The sequence below is a fragment of the Podarcis raffonei genome, chromosome 1 (genome assembly GCF_027172205.1).
Source record: "Podarcis raffonei isolate rPodRaf1 chromosome 1, rPodRaf1.pri, whole genome shotgun sequence".
In the NCBI taxonomy this organism is placed as follows: domain Eukaryota; kingdom Metazoa; phylum Chordata; class Lepidosauria; order Squamata; family Lacertidae; genus Podarcis; species Podarcis raffonei.
The window spans coordinates 46,263,219-46,283,732 of NC_070602.1; the positions used below are offsets into that span (position 1 = coordinate 46,263,219).

General features: G+C 39.1%; 1 protein-coding gene across 8 annotated transcripts in view; it reads right to left on the reverse strand.

The window, feature by feature from the left end:
* Positions 1–20,514, reverse strand: part of SIPA1L1 (signal induced proliferation associated 1 like 1) — a 145,031-nt gene that overhangs the window by 62,021 nt on the left and 62,496 nt on the right. For 6 of the 8 annotated variants that reach the window (XM_053384539.1, XM_053384524.1, XM_053384533.1 and 3 more), the window contains one exon: positions 2,805–2,873. The exons of 1 other annotated variant lie outside the window; for it this stretch is intronic. The gene's annotated coding sequence lies outside the window, so the exon portion shown is untranslated. Of the gene's footprint in view, positions 1–2,804; positions 2,874–7,125; positions 7,248–20,514 lie in introns of all 8 variants that reach the window. One more of the 8 variants, XM_053384484.1, reaches the window with a different exon arrangement.

The window sequence follows — 20,514 nt, forward strand, 5'->3', positions numbered from 1 at the left end:
TAAAGTGCAGTTTCTACACTGCATTCACAAAAGAAGCTACAAAGTTTGTATAGACAATATCTTCTATAGCAGCAATTTTAGTTCTGGAAACTTTGGGAGCAGGAGGTACAAGTCGGGGATAGGTTCAAAAACATGCTAGGCCACAATTACTATAAATGCTGCATCACTCTGGACTACAACATTATATAGACATGTAATTGACATGCTGAGAGAGCACATCTGAATGTTTTTGCAAGTAGGACAGCAGAGGTGTCATCAGAAATTGCAAAACCAGCAGAGTCCAACAGTCAAGATTCTTTAGTGGACTTCTGGGTAGATGTTTTTGCTGAAATAGTCATTTTCCTCAAGTCCCCAACCCCACCAGCCCACTATGGCGTATCCCATTCTGTTATCCCCATGAGCATGAGAAGCTTTTGGGGGCAGAGGGGGCTGCACTGTTTTGGAGGAATCAGTGCTAGAGGAATCAGGTGCTCTTCATGCACAAGCAGAAGCATGTCTGCTGGTGCAAAGCCTCCTGTGGTGAGGCTGTAAGAGATGCTGAGGCTGTTTTTCTCCCCACCCATGTCAGGAGGGTGAGGTTAGAAGAACAGAGGCAGGAGACAGGTTGTTTCTGCTTTATAAGCCACAAAGAAAGAGGAAGAAAGGAAGGTGGAGGACAGGGCAAAGAGAGAAACAGAAAGATATCCTCAATCCTATCCTATAATGAGCTGAGGCTTTCCAAAGCATGGGCCAAGAGAAGCTCTAAGCCCTGTCCTCTGGTGTAAGAGGGGGCTGAAAATGATCTAAAGGTTATGGTCTTCTGGAGGATATCCTACCACCTTTGGAAAAAACCATATACTTTGGCCCAGAATATAAATCCAGTGAAATTCTGACAGTTCTAAATATGGCTAGTATATTCTTAGACAATACACACATGTTAAACACCTACACAAAGCACACTGTAGGAAGTGCATGGGAAGCAGAGAAAGAAGGTAACTCCAGCAACTGTATCCTCCTGGCACTGATGCAGCCAACAGGCCCCCAGGCTCTGTACTAAAAACTCATTTTCATATGTCTAATTAAAGTCCCTTCTTCAAAATCAATTGTCCCAACTTTACCGCACAGACTAATTTTGCTTTTATAAATACAGAAGAGGAAATCAGTAAGACTCAAAACCTCAAGGTAGAGAGAGAACCTTCTCCCAAACAATCAAAATAAATAAGGGAGGAAAGGAAGAATACATAAAACACCTTCCTTTTTGTTTGAGCTTCATCTGGCTATCTTAAGAATGAAAAATCAGCACAATGGTTGGTAAGGGCTGGAGGAGATTCCACCCAACACCTGCTGTTGCAGTTGGCTTAATAGCAGTCCTTTGCTAGATTTGACAATTACACCCACATTCCCCTGTGAGGGATTAATTGTTTGCTAAAAATAAAAAGAAGATTTGCATTTCAAGTGAACTGCCTGAGCAGTGTGCTATTTCACTGAAGGTGAAATTAATCAACCTTCTTGCTGATGAACCCAGATTTTATTTTAGATGTCCAGACTTAAATTGAACCCCACAAAAATATGTATTTTAGTATGTTCTACAGCTCACTAGAACAACACACAGTAATAAAATTAATCACATACCATGGCACTGATGAGGAACCTTTTGCCCACAGGTCTAATTAGGCCTCTGCATTTGGTCCACAAGGTGTTGTCAGGTGTGGGACAGGTAAAGGTGCCTGAGAAACCCTGTACCTTTGCAAATGGTACCAATCAGCTAATAGGTGATCATTGCAATTGTACAGAAGGGAGTTGCAAGAGCCAACTATCAGCTGTGCCTACAAGCACCATGATGGTCGCTGCCTGAAACGGCACAACGGGGATTGGTAAGCACTGGCAATCAGCCAATTGGTGGTGCCTGCAAAGCCCTATACATTGGCTCAAACGGTTCGATGTCAAACCATGTAAGAAAAGGAAAACAAACCACCTGATGTCAATCAGTCATTTTATTTGTATGCCACTTTTCCAAAGTTAAAACCATGTTCAAGGTGGCTTACAACGTATAAAAACTACATAACTACAAATATAACAAAACTAGACATAAACAATAAACAAAACTTCAAAAAGTATGCAACAAAATCAAACAACTTCCACATAGATCCTAAACTCCAAAATATAAATATAAGCAGCAGCACTAATCCCCGCCAACAACCCTCCTAAACAACCCCCAGACCACAATACTGTTCAGCAGCCTCAGCTTTCGTAGCTGGAGTCAGTCAAGGACCTACCCTCCTGGCTAGGTGGGAAAAGGCCTGCAAGGCAGGGAGGGAGGGAGCAGGACTTCCAACCAAGATGTCACTGTACCATCAGTTGACTGACATCCTGCCCATCTGTCGAAGTTGGGGCACAGAAGTAAGGAGGTAAAGATCTGGCCTGCTGGCCTAAACCACTTCCCCATCCTATGGGTTGGAGCCAGAATTCCCTTCCACAAATGGAATGCCCATTCTTTTCTTCATTACACCCTGAAGGCTTCTGGACCAGCAGGGGGATCCTGGGGGCTGAAGGAGTGGGAGGCAACACTTGACTATTCCTCTCTCTTCCTGCAGTCCTCAGTGTCATTTCCCACACTGTTCCCCAACTCTCCAGAGCATGTTTTCAGAGAATGCAATGCAACAGGCTGCAGTGGAAGAGGAAAACCAGCCAAGGTCACCTCCCTCTCCTTCTATTTGTAGAACCAAAGTCTTGATTTAAGCCTAGGAATGAAGCCATATGGTTTCACATGTACACATATGGATCTGGCATATAAGAGGTACAATGGGAAAGAAAGAAGCACCTACTATAGCTTCATGGCATCCTGGCAAATTCATGAACTTCATTTTCAGCATCCACACAGTAGAAAGTAAAACCTAGAGAAAACAAACAATATGCCACTATTACAAAACGTTCAGGGGACAATCAGTTGTTACAAATGACAACAACAAAGATAATGCAAATCAAGAAGAAAGGGTGGAAAGGCTAAGTCGACGTAAGAGAAACAATTTCCAAAAATCAAGGGACAGGGTTCAAACCAATTGGGTGCAAACAGAGGGCAGACGTATTTAATTCAAAACAACTATTCACTTCATTGTGTAAAAATCTATTCACTGTTTTTGAACTCCTGAAAATGTATATCGTTGCCTGAGGATACACACTGGAATGCCAACCAATATAAGAGGCATACTTTGTACTGAGCATAGTGATACCTTGCTGTTGTAAAAAATAAAAATAAAAAAGTAGCGTGTGAGAGAAACCACAAAACAATCCCTTCAATAGATGCCTAGACATATTTCACAAGAGCAAAATATGTGGGAAATTGGATAGCGCTTAGTATATTTGGCTGGTTTATTTCATTTATATCCATACTTCTGTCTCAAAAGAGTCACTCGAGGTGGGTTACGTCAGTAAGAAATACAAAATAATAAAACCATGATATTTGAATTATATTGGGAGAACAGAGACAGCAGGTTAAAAAAAAATAATTTAACAAAAGTAAACAAAATCAACCAGCCACCTGGGAAGACAAATGCCTGTCGGAGTAATAAAAGGCCTTCACAAGGTGATGCAAAAGTATCAAGAAGGGAGCCAACTAAACCTCCCTAGGCTGAAGTCCCCCATTCTGGGTGCAACTGCAGATGGATGGGAGGTGGTCTGCTCTTGATGGGGTTAGACTCCCTGTGAAGGAGTGGCTTGGGGGTACTTCTGAATCCATTGATGTCACTTGAGGCTCAGGTGGCCTCAGTGGCTCAGAGTGTCTTCCATCAGCTTCGACCGGTGGCCCAGCTGTGTCCACAAACAGTATTAGCATCACATTAATTTTGCTTGGCACTGCGGAGTCTGCTGGCTTGTTTGGCATATATAAAATATCACCAATATTACAATTCAAAATGTGAGCTTATGCAGGTGTCAGGTAGCCTGACAAACAGTGTGTGGAACCTGTGCCTTGGCCAATTTTAAAACACACAACATACATATTGCATTTTTAAGCCTAGCTCTCATCACACCCTGAAGTAACAGCCTTATTGCTTCTGTTTAAAAAAGTTTCATCTAACAGGAGGACAATAACAGAGCAGAACTTAATTAAACAGAGAAAGGCTGTGATATTTAAATGAAAAAAGAGCTATGAATATTCTATTGACTATAAAGATCACTAGAGGTATCAAAAGCCAGGACCAATATACTGGCAGAATAGAGACTTAATTGACATTCTAAGGAATTACCAAATTAATCAAAATGTGTTGGTATGAGATAAAAATTCTATACAATATGTGAGCTCAAAGGGGTATTAACCGAACCGATTTCTTGAAAATAGTACAATTTTAGAACAGAAATCACTTTATTTTAGATTTCCTTTCAGTGGCTAAATAGCCTTATAGAAGAAGGAACCCAACGCAGGTATAACTATGGGAAGGACCACCTCAAATCCTACTCCGGTTTCCCATTTCTTCAGTGAGAAGTCTGGATGACTTGTTGCATGTTAATTTTGTTTACTGTGAGTTTCAAAAAAATGCATTGCTACATGTAACCTGTCTTCAAACGATTTCTATTCTGATAGGTAATAAAATAATAAATATGCCACCAATTTGATGCTTTGCATTGCCAAAATAAAAACACTTTTAATGAGAACATTTCCAACACAGATCTAATCCTACTTTGTACATCTTAACCAACCTACTCGGAGTTAAATACCATCTATGCATCATTTTCATATAATTCTCTTTCAAGGTATAACATGTGGTAAATTTCAAATAATTCTTCCAGGGTTCCCCCCAGAAGTTTAGGTCTATGTTATGTCCTATGTCCATTGCCCAGTGTGTCCTTAAAGCTTTGTCTAACGGATCTTTCTTTTCCCATTCCAATAATGTTATACATTTTTGACAATAGTTTATCCTTATTTCATAATAGTTCTCTTTCAAATTGTGAGCTTTGATCCAGAAACCCATTTTTTAAATCTAATTTGAACATATCATATATTTGATGATTCTGTAACCAATCCATAATTAAGCTCCTTACTTTTCCATTGGTTTCAATCTAGGTTCGCTCCCTGTGAATTCCAACAGATCTCTGTTGTGGCCCATTGTCTATCCATGTTAATTCTCTTGATTGTGATTGCTTCAATGGGTGATAACCATAAGGTTTTTTTTCCTTTCCAATAAGTTTGTACCAAACTCTATACAAATTTATCCTGATGTGGTTTGCAAAACTTTTATAAATTTTTGCTTTCCCATACCAAAGACATGAATGCCAGCCAAACTTTAAATCATGGCCTTCCACGTCTAAAATATATGAATTTTCCAATACAATCCATTTTTTTAACCAACATAAACAAGCTCTCCCATAATACAATTGCAGGTCTGGCAGAGCAAAGCCTCCTCTTTCTTTTTTATCAATCAAAATTTTATGTTTAATCCTAGACTTTTCCCCCTGCCAAATTTAGAAATATCTTTTTTCCATTCTGTGGCAGCTTAAGTTGTTGACAAAAGGATCAATTGGAATAAAAACATCTTAGGTAATACATTCATTTGAATGGCTAAAATTCTACCTAATAGGGAAATAATTCTTTCCTGTATCTCTATCTCTTTTTTAATGTCTTTCCACAGTTTAATATAATTATCTTGAAATATGTTAAGATTTCTCACTGTCAGCCAAATCCCCAAATACTTCTTTTTTTTACCTATTTTTGGGCCAGACAACCTTTCCAAAATCTCTTTCAACTGCTCATCTACGTTTTTAATCAACATTTTAGTCTTTTCTACATTTATTTTAAAGCCTGCCACTTTTCCAAACTTTTTAATTTCCTCTAAAAACCTTGGGAACACTTACATTAGGTTGTTCCACTGTTAAGACCACACCATCCGCTAAAGTCTTTAATTTATAAGTTCTACGCCTTAGTTCTATACCCTTGATATCTTTGTTTCCCCTTATATTCTGCAACAGTATTTCCAACATTGTAATAAACAATAATGGGGATAGAGGGCAGCCTTGTCTAGTTCCCTTCTTTATTTAATAATCTGAGAGATTATTATTTGCTAATATTCTTGCAAACTGCTCAGTATATATTGCTTTGATTCCTGCTAAGAAAGCCGAGAAGTTTGTTTTCTTGCTCTATTAATCCCCACCATCATATAGAATACCTCAAATTCATGCATGCATATCGCTACCACATCCTCAGTCAAGGAGTCTTGAGTAGGTTCTTCTCACAAAATTATTTGTACAGAGAATGCTAACATGGGGGTGGAGACTGTCACCTCCTGCCCCCAACAATCCTGTCCCTACCATGCATACCCCATAAGTTTCTTAAGTTTTAGAAAGGTACGAATGTGTCTTCTAAGCACAACTTACACAAGAGGAACACAAGAAGAAGAACCCTGCAAAGGTCAAAGGCCCATAGTCCAGCACCTCATACTCACAGTGGCTAGCCAGGTGTTCAAGGGAAGCTCAAAGTCGGATGTGAGTGCAACAACACTCTTCCCACTTGAGATTCCCAGCAACTGGTATGCAGAGACATGCTGTGTTATCCAGGTTCCTGATCATGAGGAGGCTCCTAAGCATGTTCAGCTGACTGCTCTTAGAAGGTCCCTTTAGACCAGGGGTTCTCAACCTGTGGGTCCCCAGATGATGTTGGACTACAACTCCCATTATCCCTGAGCTCTGGCCTTGCTAGCTAGGGGTGATGGGAGTTGTAGTTCAACAACATCTGGGGACCCACAGGTTGAGAAAGGCTGCTTTAGACCTTCCTGGTCAACACAGGAGGGTTGATGGTGCAGCATTCATGGCTGACACATGTAGCTCCACAGCGCTTACTCACCTTATCATTCTTGTATAGGTATATCATCTGATTAGCACTACAGCGTCACAACATTGTTTACCTTATTAGAATTCTAATGCATCATCTGTCATATGACACAGCTCTTTAGGAGAGAAATCTCAAAAATATATATATTAAATTTTTATTATTTTTATTATTCATCACAAGCCAGACATATAACAACACAAAATTATTTCAGTTGCAGGCTTGTACATAGCAAAGTACAGTAAAGAAGCAAGGAAAGTATCCACCAATGTAATATTATGAGAACTCCCATCTTATCACAAGGTTCCTGTGCTTCATGCATTACCCACTTTCAATGTTTCCCCACATGGCCTCTCCACATAGGCGTCTGAGAGACTTTAAATTGCTAAATTTCAAGAATCCGTATGTTGTTGGGACAGCTAAACATCTATCTATTGAAACAAGAAGGTACCTGAAAAGAATAAAATAATTGCTAGATACTTCCAGAGGAAAGTGGCTGCTATATTCTGGGAGTCTCATAACAACTTTCCGGGCACAGAAACCTATTTATTTGACTAAATAAAGAGTTTAAGAAGATAAAACAACATTACTGCACTATTGTGATTCTGCTCTGCTTTCCAGCTGCCAGTTTTAGACATGGTGGATTTAGAAACAGAGGCTTCTAACAGACTACGTTTGACTGCCAGCATCTTTGTCCTCTTACAAGTAAGTTCCTTTCCCCCTATTCCTTGAAAGCACATATCCTGTTAGAAACAGTATGTGGCTGGCTGCCAAAGAAAGTTAAATAGATGCAGTTGACTTAAAATATATTGGTTATCTACCGGTGGAAAATAACTTCTCCACATAGAACAAATGCCCCTATCAACTCATCCCCATCCATCCATCCCATTGCTTTGCAACCTTCCCTATATCTGACATTACTTCCCACCCCTCATTCCTCTCATTCTTCCCCTCCACATCGCCATGCTGTATCATCTTCCTTCTCTCTGGACCAAGATTCCCACCCTGCACTGCCATACACTTTCAAAATGGTGGAGTCCCAGTACTGATCTCCCCGTCTCTCCTCTATTACTATTTAAATAATAAAAGCAAAATACAATAATTACGCTGTCTAGCTTGGCCTATATAGATAGGGAAGTGACACTCTCAGGTTTAATTCACTAACATACAGTGTATAACACTGGATGTTGTTGCAAAGAAAGGAACATTTTACATACTTTGTTGGCAAGAATTATGAGTAATTTTCTTCAATTTTCAATTGAAACTATATAAAAAAAATACATTTCTTAGTCCAAAAACCCCAAAACCACTTGGGTTCATTAAGAACAGTAGAAAGACTTTTTACCAACCACTGTTTTTAGTAAGTACTAAGAAAATAACTAGTAATAATAGATTGTATTTATTCAAACTAAAAATCAAATAAATTTAGGCTGCAATCTATACAAACATACTTGGGATAAGTTCCCTTGAACCCAAGGGGGCTTACTTCTGAGTAGACATGTACACTTTGAATTACTTAACAACTGCCCTTATTGCTGAATTATGTACAGGGTGAAGTCTTCTCTCCCAAATACAAAAATTGTTATTAAAAACTATATGGGAGCTTTATATGGTTATCAATTTTCTCATGTTTGCAGGATGTTTTAAATTGTTTCTCTCTATTAATAAGATAATTGAGTATGTATATGTCTGATTGAGTTCATTTTTTTTATTATTAATGTCATACTGTAACCTACAATGAAGAGTGCCTTAGCTTGAAATGCACCGTGATCTGATATTTTCTACTGAAGTCACTTGATACCCATTTTTTTTTTAATTATGTGGGTTTAGTCTTCCAGCTCAATTAAACTTTCAAGAAACAACTGGCATACTGGGAGTTGGGATAAAGATGCACTCTGCCCTGCTAAACATTTTAGGCATCCTGGTGAATTGCCCGAAGCCCTAGTGTGTGAAGTTGCAATTATAAGAAGTTAGCAATTTAGGTCAGAAGCAGGGAATGGATTTATTCCGGACTAATTAATCCAGATTTAGTGTGGTTTTTACAAGTGCCTGAAGGGCTCCAAGATAATGCAGAAGGCGGACTGGAAGTGTGAATGGACTGAATTCTAGTTTAAAGCAAGCAGGCTGCAACACATCCCTTCTATTGCTAAAATGATTAGTAGAGTGCTATTTTCTCCAGGCAAGAATGTCACCTCTTAGGAGGCACCACACTGGAGCCAAAAAATGATTGAGGCACAGCTTTTCAAACTGAGTCTCTTATCTAACCGCTAAATCAAGAGTGTAATGCTTAATGAATTGAAGATATCTACAGGCACCCAGCTGGCAACTTTACAAGTCCCTGCTGCAGAAATTCATGCAAGACTGGAACAGAGCAGGTCACAGCGCTCATGAAGCGAGTCTCAAACCCTTTGAGTATATTTCTGGGTAACATTCTGTAACTGCAAAAGAGAATCCAAGGCATCTGCTTTGCATAGGTATGTACAACATACTTTATTGATTATAAATTAGGTAGGGTTCATGAGAACAAAAGAACTCTACCAGTGAATATGCTGAACATTGGCAGGTTAATATTAGGCAAGCAAATCTTAGTGCCACCTGATTTGCAAACAGTTTAACGCCACACTGAAACCCACTATATGCAACATGTTCAGAGCAAAAGAATCTGTACTCCAATATTCTATACTAGGAAGGTCTTTATCCTTGATTTTTTAAAAAATAATCATCATATTTTTAGAAATATTTTTTCATTAGTGGAAATACTAACAAGAATGCAGTTGGATAGGTGGGATTCATAAGAAAATAAGATAGATTAGGCAGTGGCTGTGAATTCCTATGAGTGGCAGATAACAACATTACAATAAAGGGGAAGGTGGGAGAGAAACCTTCCATGGCAGTGAAAAGTTGGTGTGTGTACAAAAGCTTCCAATTATTATTCAGACTAGCTGAAGAGGATACAATATTTACATTCCCGCCTTCAGATACGATTTGAAGAAAATGTTTAGAAGTGCTAACTTAATTGAAAGTAATTGGAAATAGTTACCCAGAGACACAGTTAAAGATGATGTAGTCTAGCTATAAAAGGGAGGAATTGCCCATGTTCTCCCAACTTGGGGAACTATGGTCTGTTTAAACTAGGGGATGAAAACAAACCAGAATCTGAAAACATGGTTTGCTCTTGGTTGTCAAACACAACATAGGTTAAACAAGCCACAATTCCTGAAGTTTGATCATCACGGGAAACTGTGATCTCAGGCAGTGACCATTTTGCACACGTGCAATTGATGTGTGGGTCCTTTTGGATGTGGTAGAAGGCTGAATGGGGCGGAACATGCTTATGCGCACTCCACCGACATGTGCGGGGGCCAGGAACGGACCCCCCCAGGCAAAGTGGGTGCCACCTGTAACATAAAATCAAAAGCAGAAGCTTTTGACAAAAAAGAAAAGAGAAGCATATAAGCCCAAGCATTATGCAAACTGGTGTAGGTAGTGTACTAGGGTTCTATGCAAAGTAGTACCAAAGTAACATGTCATTAATATAAGGATTTATACTTGTGCAACAGGACTTCCCCCATCTCCTCCCCTAAACCTGTTCTAGTGGTTCCCCCAAATGTCCAGAGAAGATCTGGGGTCAGATGGGGAAATCCTTGTGCTGACAGGACGTGTTTGTTGGATACTGTCCCAAATCACAAATTCATGAACTCACAGGACATCTTAGGTAAATCATCCTAATTGACAATATGGGGATAATACGAGCTGCTGCGAGGCTTACTGAGATAACGTGTGAATAACTATTTGAAAACTTGAAATGGGCTATATAAATATTTATTGTTATATTAAATATTCCATTTACACAAGCACTGTCACTGTAAGATTCTTTGGAACAGTACAAAAAAAACCCCATGAAGGTGACTTTGTACTAAGCTGAGAAGCTTCAAGGAGGGGGGGGGGGAGAATCTCTAGTTGCTGTGTCAGCATGGCATAATCAGCTATTAGATATCCCTCAGCGATACTGCTTGATGCTATCACACAGCAGCAGTTCCTTTCAACTCCTTTTAAAGGAATTAACAGAGCACTGCATTACCTATGTTTGTCTAATATCTCAATGACCCAGACAACATTTTACTTTGCTGAAATCAGAGAGTCTCCCCGCTTCTTTCAGTCTTACTCATCTCCGCATTTACTCACTACGCCAGTCACCAACAGATTCAAAACTAAGCTTAGCGTAGGACTTTAATGTATAGGCCAAATGCACCACATCAGACCAAGCTTGGAATTTCTAAAGACCTTTTCTGAGATCGACTTTTTGGGTCGTATCCAGGCTCAGTAATGCTTATTGTTCAGCAGCGGCAGCCAATGTGGTGGCTGTGAGTGCAGTGGCCCTTGAGGTCTTCCTGTTGGTCCCAATGAAAGCTCTGAGCTCCCTACACACTGCCTTTGGTCACGAGGTGATGAGAATAGTGACTTCTTTTTCCTCTTGAAAAGTACATACTGTTAAAGGAGGAAGTTGGAAGGGTGAAACTTTCCCGCTTAACTATAGGCTTTTCAAGGCTCAAATTAAATCTACCGGATTTGATTTTTACTTAGATCCCTTGGAAAAGCAAATATTGTGTATGTGTGTGCTTTTTCTCCATCTTTCTCTGGCTGATCCAGGTTAGCGGGGGGGGGGGGGTAGAAGTGGCCATGCATGATGGTACCCAAGGCACTAAAGCAAAAAACCCCAAATGTGTCCATGGATCTAAAACATTCTGTTTTCAGCTTCTCAAGTTCAAAAGAGTCAGCTTAAAAGTTTGAGCCTAGGCTAAACTTTATACATGCACCTCAACCTAAAGTTTACCTAATCTTAGGCTATGGAACAAAAGCATCTGAATTGGAACCTAGACTGTGGCATCTTCGTTTCCATTTAAGGTGCAAAAAACAGAATCCTGCTGGCTAAAACCATGTGGTAGTTTCTCCTTTTGAAATATATTTATTTATTACTATACACCACTTGAGTTTAGTCATTTTGTGATATTGCAGCAGAACCTCCCTCCTGTCCATATAATTTAGTTCATTATGGAATGTTATTATACTTGTTGACTTTGCACATCACATTTTCATTCTAACGTACAACTTAATCCCACCAAATCAATTTGCTGAAAAGGGGGCTTTGATAAGCTTCGAGGCAACAAATTAAACATTTTAAATTTGTTTTTCTCATGCAGATTTGAACCACGAATAATACTTTTTTAAAAATATATATATAAAACATATCATACAAGAACAAAAGAAGTGCCAAGCTAAAACCACCCAATGGTCACTGGTATGAGGCTTACACACACACAAAAAGAAATGCACAAAGAAGAAGAAAAGTTAGCTTTGCTTCCAGCTATGTTTGTTTTGCTGTAAACACAGTACAGTAGTGAGAAACGAAGCATATGGCAAAACAGTATCCCATTGCCAGCCTAATTTCACATCAGATAAAGCAAAAACCAGTAAGCAACCAAACTGACCTCCAAAAAATTAAAATTCATTATACAGAAATTATTATTGTGTCAATCTCTATTTATTCAGGATAAAATGAAGAAACAGTCTGCAAAGATCTCTGAGGTAATTTTTTACCTTTACTGAGGACCAAAATTACTACCTAAAGGCACCCAATTATATATACTGCATGAAGTCATGATCAGGTATCATTAATTATGGAAAGGCCTCAAGATCTTTCACTAATACACATGATAATATAGGAAAGAACAAGGGATCATCTCTAAATCTTACATCTTCAAAAGAGGAATACACTCTACCACAGTTGGCCCTCATTTAGCAAAACTTTTTTTAAAAAAACTTTGATTTCCAATTGCAGCATTCTGAGATTATACACCTGTCTTTTTTTTGGACCAGATAAACTTGCACAGAGATTTCCTTTTGATTGCAACAACGAATACGCTTCACTACCCCACCCCCAACCTGTCAACCCTCTGGTTAAAAACTTGTCGTGCAACTGAATGTCAAAATGCAGTAAGCCTGCATGCAGCAATGCCTTCATGTTTCATGGCATATTAAAAATATGCTGTTGAGCATCAAATAAGCATTTGCTGTGCAAGTGTTCCCTTTGCACCTCGCTTTGAAGGTTCAAAGAAAGCTATTACGGCCTACTTCTCTAAAACATTACACACCGCAGTAAACACTGAAAGTTAAAAGGATAGATAAAAGAGATTCAGATGACAGCTTTTCTTTAAAAAAAAATGTAGTACTGAACATAGATGTAGAAATAAGAGATTTGTTACCATAGAAATATCAGATAAACTCTGATAACTGTTTGGCAATTATTATTGTTCCAGAAGAGTGCTACTACATTGTTTCACAGCAGTGCAATTGTCATACAGCTCACTGCCAACTGCAGCATTCTGCTGTGTGTGAATGGTGTTACTTTAATCATCCTCAGCATCTCACAATACTAACATTTGGGCTTAAAAAAAACCCCAATAATGAAAATGAGAACAACGTTCCTATGTTGTCAATGGTATATTGGAAAAAAGGACTGGTACAAGTGGTATGTGGGCATGTAATGGCTGATGAAGACAAAGACTCATACCCAGCAACGTTTCCCTTCTGCTCCCAGCAATAAGCTGTTCCCAGGATAGAGCTAGAAACAAAAGGAACAGCTCCCCATGCAATCGTACCCACTGGGGGGGGGGGGAGTGCTTCTTGCTTTTATAGGAACTTGTCCCAGTATACAGTGGTACCTCGGGTTAAGTACTTAATTCATTCTGGAGGTCCATTCTTAACCTGAAACTGTTCTTAACCTGAAGCACCACTTTAGCTAATGGAGCCTCCCGCTGCCGCTGGAGCACGATTTCTGGTCTCATCCTGAAGCAAAGTTCTTAACCTGAGGTAATATTTCTGGGTTAGCGGAGTCTGTAACCTGAAGCGTATGTAACCTGAAGCGTATGTAAGGTACCACTGTACTTGTTACTAGTAAATGTACTTCTGCGTCTACTCCCAAACATGGCTTCAGAGAACTTCTCTTTCATTTTCTCTTTGTAGTTAGAAGAGCCCATCCATAATATTTTCTCCTTTGGGACCTACCAATTCTACACAATTAAATGTGCATCACTGTATCTACCCTTAGGATTTCAGTGCAGGTTTGAGCAGGTAATAGGAATGAGCACATTTGACATAAGTTGTGTCAAACAGGGTTGTACTGAAAGATCACTCGGTTGTTGTTATTTTTAGTTCAATGCCTGCTTTCCAGAAACAAGACAAATGTCAGTAAATTCCTCCAGATTTCAGCACCTCTGATTGGCACGAAGCTTTTGCATTTGTGCTTCAGTGTACACTACTGATTCAGTCATAACATAAATACAATATAAAGTTGAAAAGCAAGCAAGCAGCCACCTATTTTCTGCAAGCAAGAATTTCCAGCCACACTTACAATGAACTAGGTCCAGCTAATTTCATCAGGGCTACCTTCCAAGTAGGTGCGATCAGCACCACAGCCCAAGACAATTAGTTCTCTGTTTTGCTCAAAGAGTGCATAAATGAACAGCCGAACAGCGGTTGGAATAAATTCTAACAAGCTCATGTCCATGATATTATTCTGCAGATTAATAGCCAGCTGTGCTGTACTGAAAGCCCAGATGGTTATTAATCTACAGGAAGTGTCCAGCAGCCAGCTTAGTGCTATTTTAAGATGTACAGAAAATGTTTAGATACCATATGCTTCGTTTCCAGCTGCATCCAACGTTCCTGAAGTTGATGAGTATATGTTAAATACAATGAGCGTATTTAGAGACTTGTCAGGTTCTCCCTTTGGCTTACAGGTTACTTTAAGAACATCCGAAAAGGCAAGTGATGTCTAGGAGGGAAGGGCTAGATTTGCAATAATAAAAACTTGTGGCCCAGATTTAAATAACCAAGCATGCCAGCAGAAGGGCTTCTACTAGCACAGTAGGGCTTTCCTCTCCTCTTCTCCTGCCGATGTCTCCCAAATCTGCTCTGGGGGGTCGAGAGAACCACTGAACAGCACACAGTGGGAGGAGGGGAGGTATTCTTCCATCTGGCAAGCTGAAATGTCTGCACTGATGGAACGTGATACTGAATGTTTCACTCTGTTCTTCCCTCAATTAACTTACTTGCACAGCTCTTTTGACTTAAAAGATCCTTGGAAAAGGAAACGTGAAATTTCTCTGGTTTTTGAAATTCCATTCCTGTTTTTAGAACAACAATTTCAGAAGAAAGTATTTCAACTTTTCAAAAAGTTATGCTATAGTTTCTCACTTCAGTGTTTATGGGAAACATTTTCTCATAAAAGAAACTGTTGGTTATTCCAGTTCGATTTTTTAATGCATACTGTTGGTTTTATTGCATTTTGTTGTTTTCTGTTGTGAGACACCTTGAAATAAGTTTTTTAAATACGTATTGTCTCAATTGCTTCATTGTAACATGATTCTTAGGTAATAGGTAAAATCTGACAGTTCCTCTATTTAACTATTTAGCAGCTGTACACATCCTTCTCTCAATAACAAAAGCTATATTCAAGCCAAAAGACCCACTAGATTAACAGCTGTAGAACTTGCCTCCTTTTAATATTAAAAAATCCCTTCAGTCTTTTAATAATTTAGCAATGCCTAGGGAATTGTAAATTTGACTAAAATACAAGCTCATTCTGAAGAAAACGTTTTTAGAAAGCATATGACAATATACTTAATATCCTCTCACTCGCAAACATATTTCCAGCTGTGTAAAAATGCTACCTTTACTGGAGGCAGAGGGCCTTCTCAGTAGCAGCTGTGGAACGCCCTCCCTTCAGATGTCAAGGAGATGTCAAGAATTACACAAAGTTTAGAAGACACCTGAAGGCAGCCCGGTATTGGGAGGTTTTTAATGCTTGATGTTTTTATTATGTTTTCAGATATGCTGTAAGCTGCCTAGAGTGGCTGGGGAATCATCATTATCATCATCATCATCACTTGTTGGTTATTTTGCAGTACTAGACAAGACCATGAAATGAACACATTCAGTTCCTTTTTATATTCATTTTTTGAATCATTTTAGTATTCTTACATTTTTTAGTTGCAGTCATTCATGTTATTCAAGGGCTGCTCAAATAGATCTAAATAATTCAGGTTTGGGGGCAATACACAGGCAACTCCCCATTTCCACAGGGGTTGAGTTCCACTTCAAAGTGCTCATTGGCAGAACACGCATAAGCATACACCACTTCATTACACTCACACCCCCATTCTGCCCCCATTCATCCCTCTTTTGGGTTCAAAAGTACTTGCATGTCTGCAGTCACACATCAACTGGACACACCCAAAATTGTCGCCACCAGGGTATATCCACTAATGCAACAAAAAGCTAAACTTTAAAATAATTTAAAAGGCACATACAATGGTATACATCTGTTCAACTGCATTCTGCTTTTTCTTCCCAAGTTTGCTGTCAGGATTGAAAGGAACCTCACCGCTAGCCTTAGAGGTAACCAGAGTCTCCCCTCTTCCTTTTCTTGACTGCTGCATCAGCATCAAAGCTCATCTTTTAACAGCCATGGCCTGGAAGCCATTTTGTTTCACTCATAATGCACCTGATGAAGAGGGTAGGGAAAATGGGGGCCACCACAAAGAACAGGGTTTGAAATTAGCTTAAGGTCCTGGGTTAAACGGAGATGTTCACTGAGAAAACTTCTCTTAAGTTACCTTAAGAGTTAACTCTTAAGTTACCTTAAGAGTTAACCCCTCTTAAGTCTTGGAAAACAGGCACCCCCAAAGAAGTAGGGGTGGGGTAGAGAAAGAGTGCAAAAGCTAGTTGCCCACTGACCTTAAAAGTTAAGTTATTTTTCATAGTTACACCCCTCCTCAGAGCCTATAGCCCCCAGGGCAGCTTTAGAAGGAGATGCAAAACTACAGGCTTCAGGGAACAAAGAAATGCAAATGAAATGAAATAACAAGCCTTTATTTCTTACACCAGTCCCAGCCAGGATGATTAATTGTCAGGAATGATGGGACCATATCTAGAGGCAAAAGGTCATCCACTTCTGCTTTCTTCCCCTCCTCTAAAAACACTAAACACTATATTCAGTCTTCCAGCCTTTATTTCAGATACTTTATGCAGTTAACCTGTGCAAACTCGGTTCTATCAAACTGTGCCCTTATGCAAACAGGAGTCCTTCCATTCACAGAAGTGTGTTGTGTCTTTACCCTAGAAGGTCTTTCCTAATAGAAGGAGGTGTGATTCTCTCCGCACCTTCTGTGCCACCTTCCACACACTCCTGGAGGGACCCCCCAAAAAAACCCTATGGAGCAGATTTTCAGGGGACAAAAGTGGCTGCAGGGGGAAAGCTGAATTGGAAAAATAACCCCCTTTCCATTACTAGAGGTGTGAGCAGGATCTGAAGTCTTTCGTTTCATGGAACAGAAAAACTGCATTCCACCCATTGGTGTTAACCTAATAGATCCATGTGACAACCTTAAAACATACTAAAAATTGCTATTAAAGCCATTCAAAATATCACATGCACTTAATTAAAATCTAACAGTGTGCATAGAGAACATGCTTAAACATCTCTCAGTAAAACTGAGTGTAATTCCTAAAATCGGGTATCTGATACTTATACCAACATAGACTACCATGATCTTATTAATCTGGGAAATATGGTATGCCACAGGAATGCAATCATTCACACAAGAAGAAAATTAATTTATGAGACTATGAAAAGAATGCAAGCTTTTCAATCATTTCACTGTACTGCTTCCAAAAATGCAAGCAGCCAAAGGGGTGGGGGGAACCCTGAAGTGTCGTTTTTTCACAGAGCTCAGTCAGCATATACAAAGGAAAGCCTTTGCATTGTGCATTTCTGTAAGCATTCAGCATATTTTTGCTTTAGTTTTATAGAAGCGCCATCACATACATAAAACCCAGTCCTGGCTTACCATCTTCCTCAATACACAGAGAATGGTTTATAGAAAGGCTGAGATTCCTGAAATCAGGCAATGCCTGAAAAAAGGAATTGGGAGATGCAGGGTAGTGATTGAGGTGCCACTACCACAATAAGTGTAAGGTAAGCAAGCGACTGGGCCATTTCACCAGGACTGATCTCACCCCATTACCACCCCCTAGCTGGGGCTGGGCAAGGTCAGGTTTTCAACATCACACAATGTTATCACCAGCCCAAAATCGTGATTTGGTGATAAATTCCAATGGCCAAATGGGTTTCATATTTTGGAAATATGGATTTCTATCTGATTGGACACCAATCCTGGCAAAACTTTTCACATCAATTAATTCAATTGGAATAATGTCAAATTGTTGGACATCTAGCATTATAGTTCCAATTTATAAGAGAGGTGATCAAGAAGACCCTTAGAACTACCACCCTGATGTCCTTGCTAATATATTTGCACAGCATATATACCGATCTACTAGACAAATCAGAACAGTGGGTATAAGAATATCAGGTTTTGTCCCCGTTACAGGCAGGTTTTGTAAGGGGTATAGCACAATAGATCAGTGCATTGTCTTGAAATACCTTATACAAAAGTATGTAAACAGACCTTTAAAGAAGTTATGTTACATTTATTGAGCTTTCATCTTTGTTTGACTCAATAGACTGGCAACACTTATGGAAGAAACCAGATGCCATTTCAGTTGATAAAACACCTGCTGTATCTTGTGAAACAACTTTATACCAATACTGACATTAAAAGTAGGGTTGGCAGGACAGGTTTTCTATCTGATTCAATCCCAACAGTGAAGGCAGTTAAACAGGGCTGCATCTTGGCACCACTTCTATTTAATCTTTACATAAAGAACATAGGCCAGGAGCTTTCCTCCTCATCTGATGATTTCCCTCCTGCAGTTGGGAAAGAGAAGATCCCAGCCTTGCTTTATGCAGATGACATGACACTCATCTAATTGGTATGAGAAGGTTACACATCAAATTTAGAAGCTACTGTAAGAGAGGACTTACAGGAAAACAAAGGTGTTTGCCAAAAGGAGGAAACACATATGGACCATGGATGGACATAATATCGAACAATGCCAATCATATAGATATTTAGGACTTAATTTTTCTGAAAATACCCTATGCCACACCCACCTAGAAACAATAACACTTTCAGCTACATGCTTATTAGGGCCCATAAAGAAACAGTACCACACAGAGGGCCACTGTTTAGTCGAACCAGCATTAAAAAAAAAAATGTAGCCAAGATTGTGTCTCACCTTTTATATGGTTCACCAATCTGGGGTAACCACTGCAGGGAGGAACTTGATGTAATTCAAAATAAGTTTCTGTGTATGATATTGGCAGTGCTACATAGCACACCCGGAGCATTACTATGAACTGCACTAGGTCTTCCTTCTATAAAAGCCCGTAGACACAAATCTAAATTTTTGTACTTGGAAAAAATATCGTTACAACCAGAACAACACTTAGCCAAAAGATGTTTTTTTGGATTGCAGAATAGGGAAGGCTGGGTAAAATCCAGTAGAAGTCTGATGCAGTTATTTGATCTCTCCAACTTCTGGTCGTAAGATATGAGATACTGTGTTTAGCGAAGATGCAAAAATAGATCTTGAATACATAAAAAAATGTAAATCTGCTATTTGGTATATTAAAATTAAAACAGACCACAAAAGGGCTATGTACTTGCAAGAACTAACTCCCCCCCCCCCCCCGTTAGACACGCTTTCACCCAGCTCAGCTTCCAGACCATGCCTACTGAATACCTGGCTGGGAGATATACTAGCAGACCTGCAAGAGAGCGCCTCTGTATATGTGGATCAGGGTCTATTAAGGATATTGGATATTATATTCTAGCTTGCCCATTGTATGAGTCACCCAGAGCCAAATTTATCTCCCCTTTTCAGACTGCCTAAGAAGGTCAACCAGATGTCTTTAAAATTAAATGGCTGTTGGAAGATGTTGATAAATGCATCAGTTATAGGTTGGTACTATTTGCACTAGTGGCAAGAAATATAAGGGCAACCTTTATGGATAGTGCATGTGCCAAACCCTAGGGATAATGAACATAAGGAATGTTTTTTTAAAAGAATTCTGGACATTGCAGATGTGTCTTGGTCTGATGTGTGAAATGTCTTTCATTCTGTAGTTCTATGATTTATGCTTATATGGTATTGTGATGGCCACTGGCTATAAACAATAAAAATCTATTGAAAAATTTGCAGTGTAAGTAGCTTGTATTATTTTCTTTCTGAGCAAACAGCAGTATTTAACACACAACAATGTCCATCATTCATAATGCAGCATGCATTTATAAGCTATAAAACAAGCATGGAGAAGTTTACCATTGATTGAGTCAAGACTTAAACAAAGAATTAAACTCCTGATTTAATTAGTAACAAATCCATATCCCTCCTTAAACCACAACCCCACATGCATGCACACTACATGAATGTGGTTAATATTTCATAATTTCTATTATCCCTATCGAAAACTTTGCATTAATTAAATTGCATTGAATTGATTTTACGTCAACATTTTTAGAACTAAGATCTATAAACCTGCTGCTACTATTTGACAAAATAGTGACTGAATTAACTTTCGATATTAGTAGGATATGGGAGGTGGCATGGATTTACTAGGAATATATGTGAATTGATTTATTAACATTATTTATGTGCGGACTTTCAGGCTACAAATCCTCCCATGACAGCTTACAAGTAACATTAAACTATTTTTTAATTAAAAAAAAAACCCCCACAGCAATCAATATTAA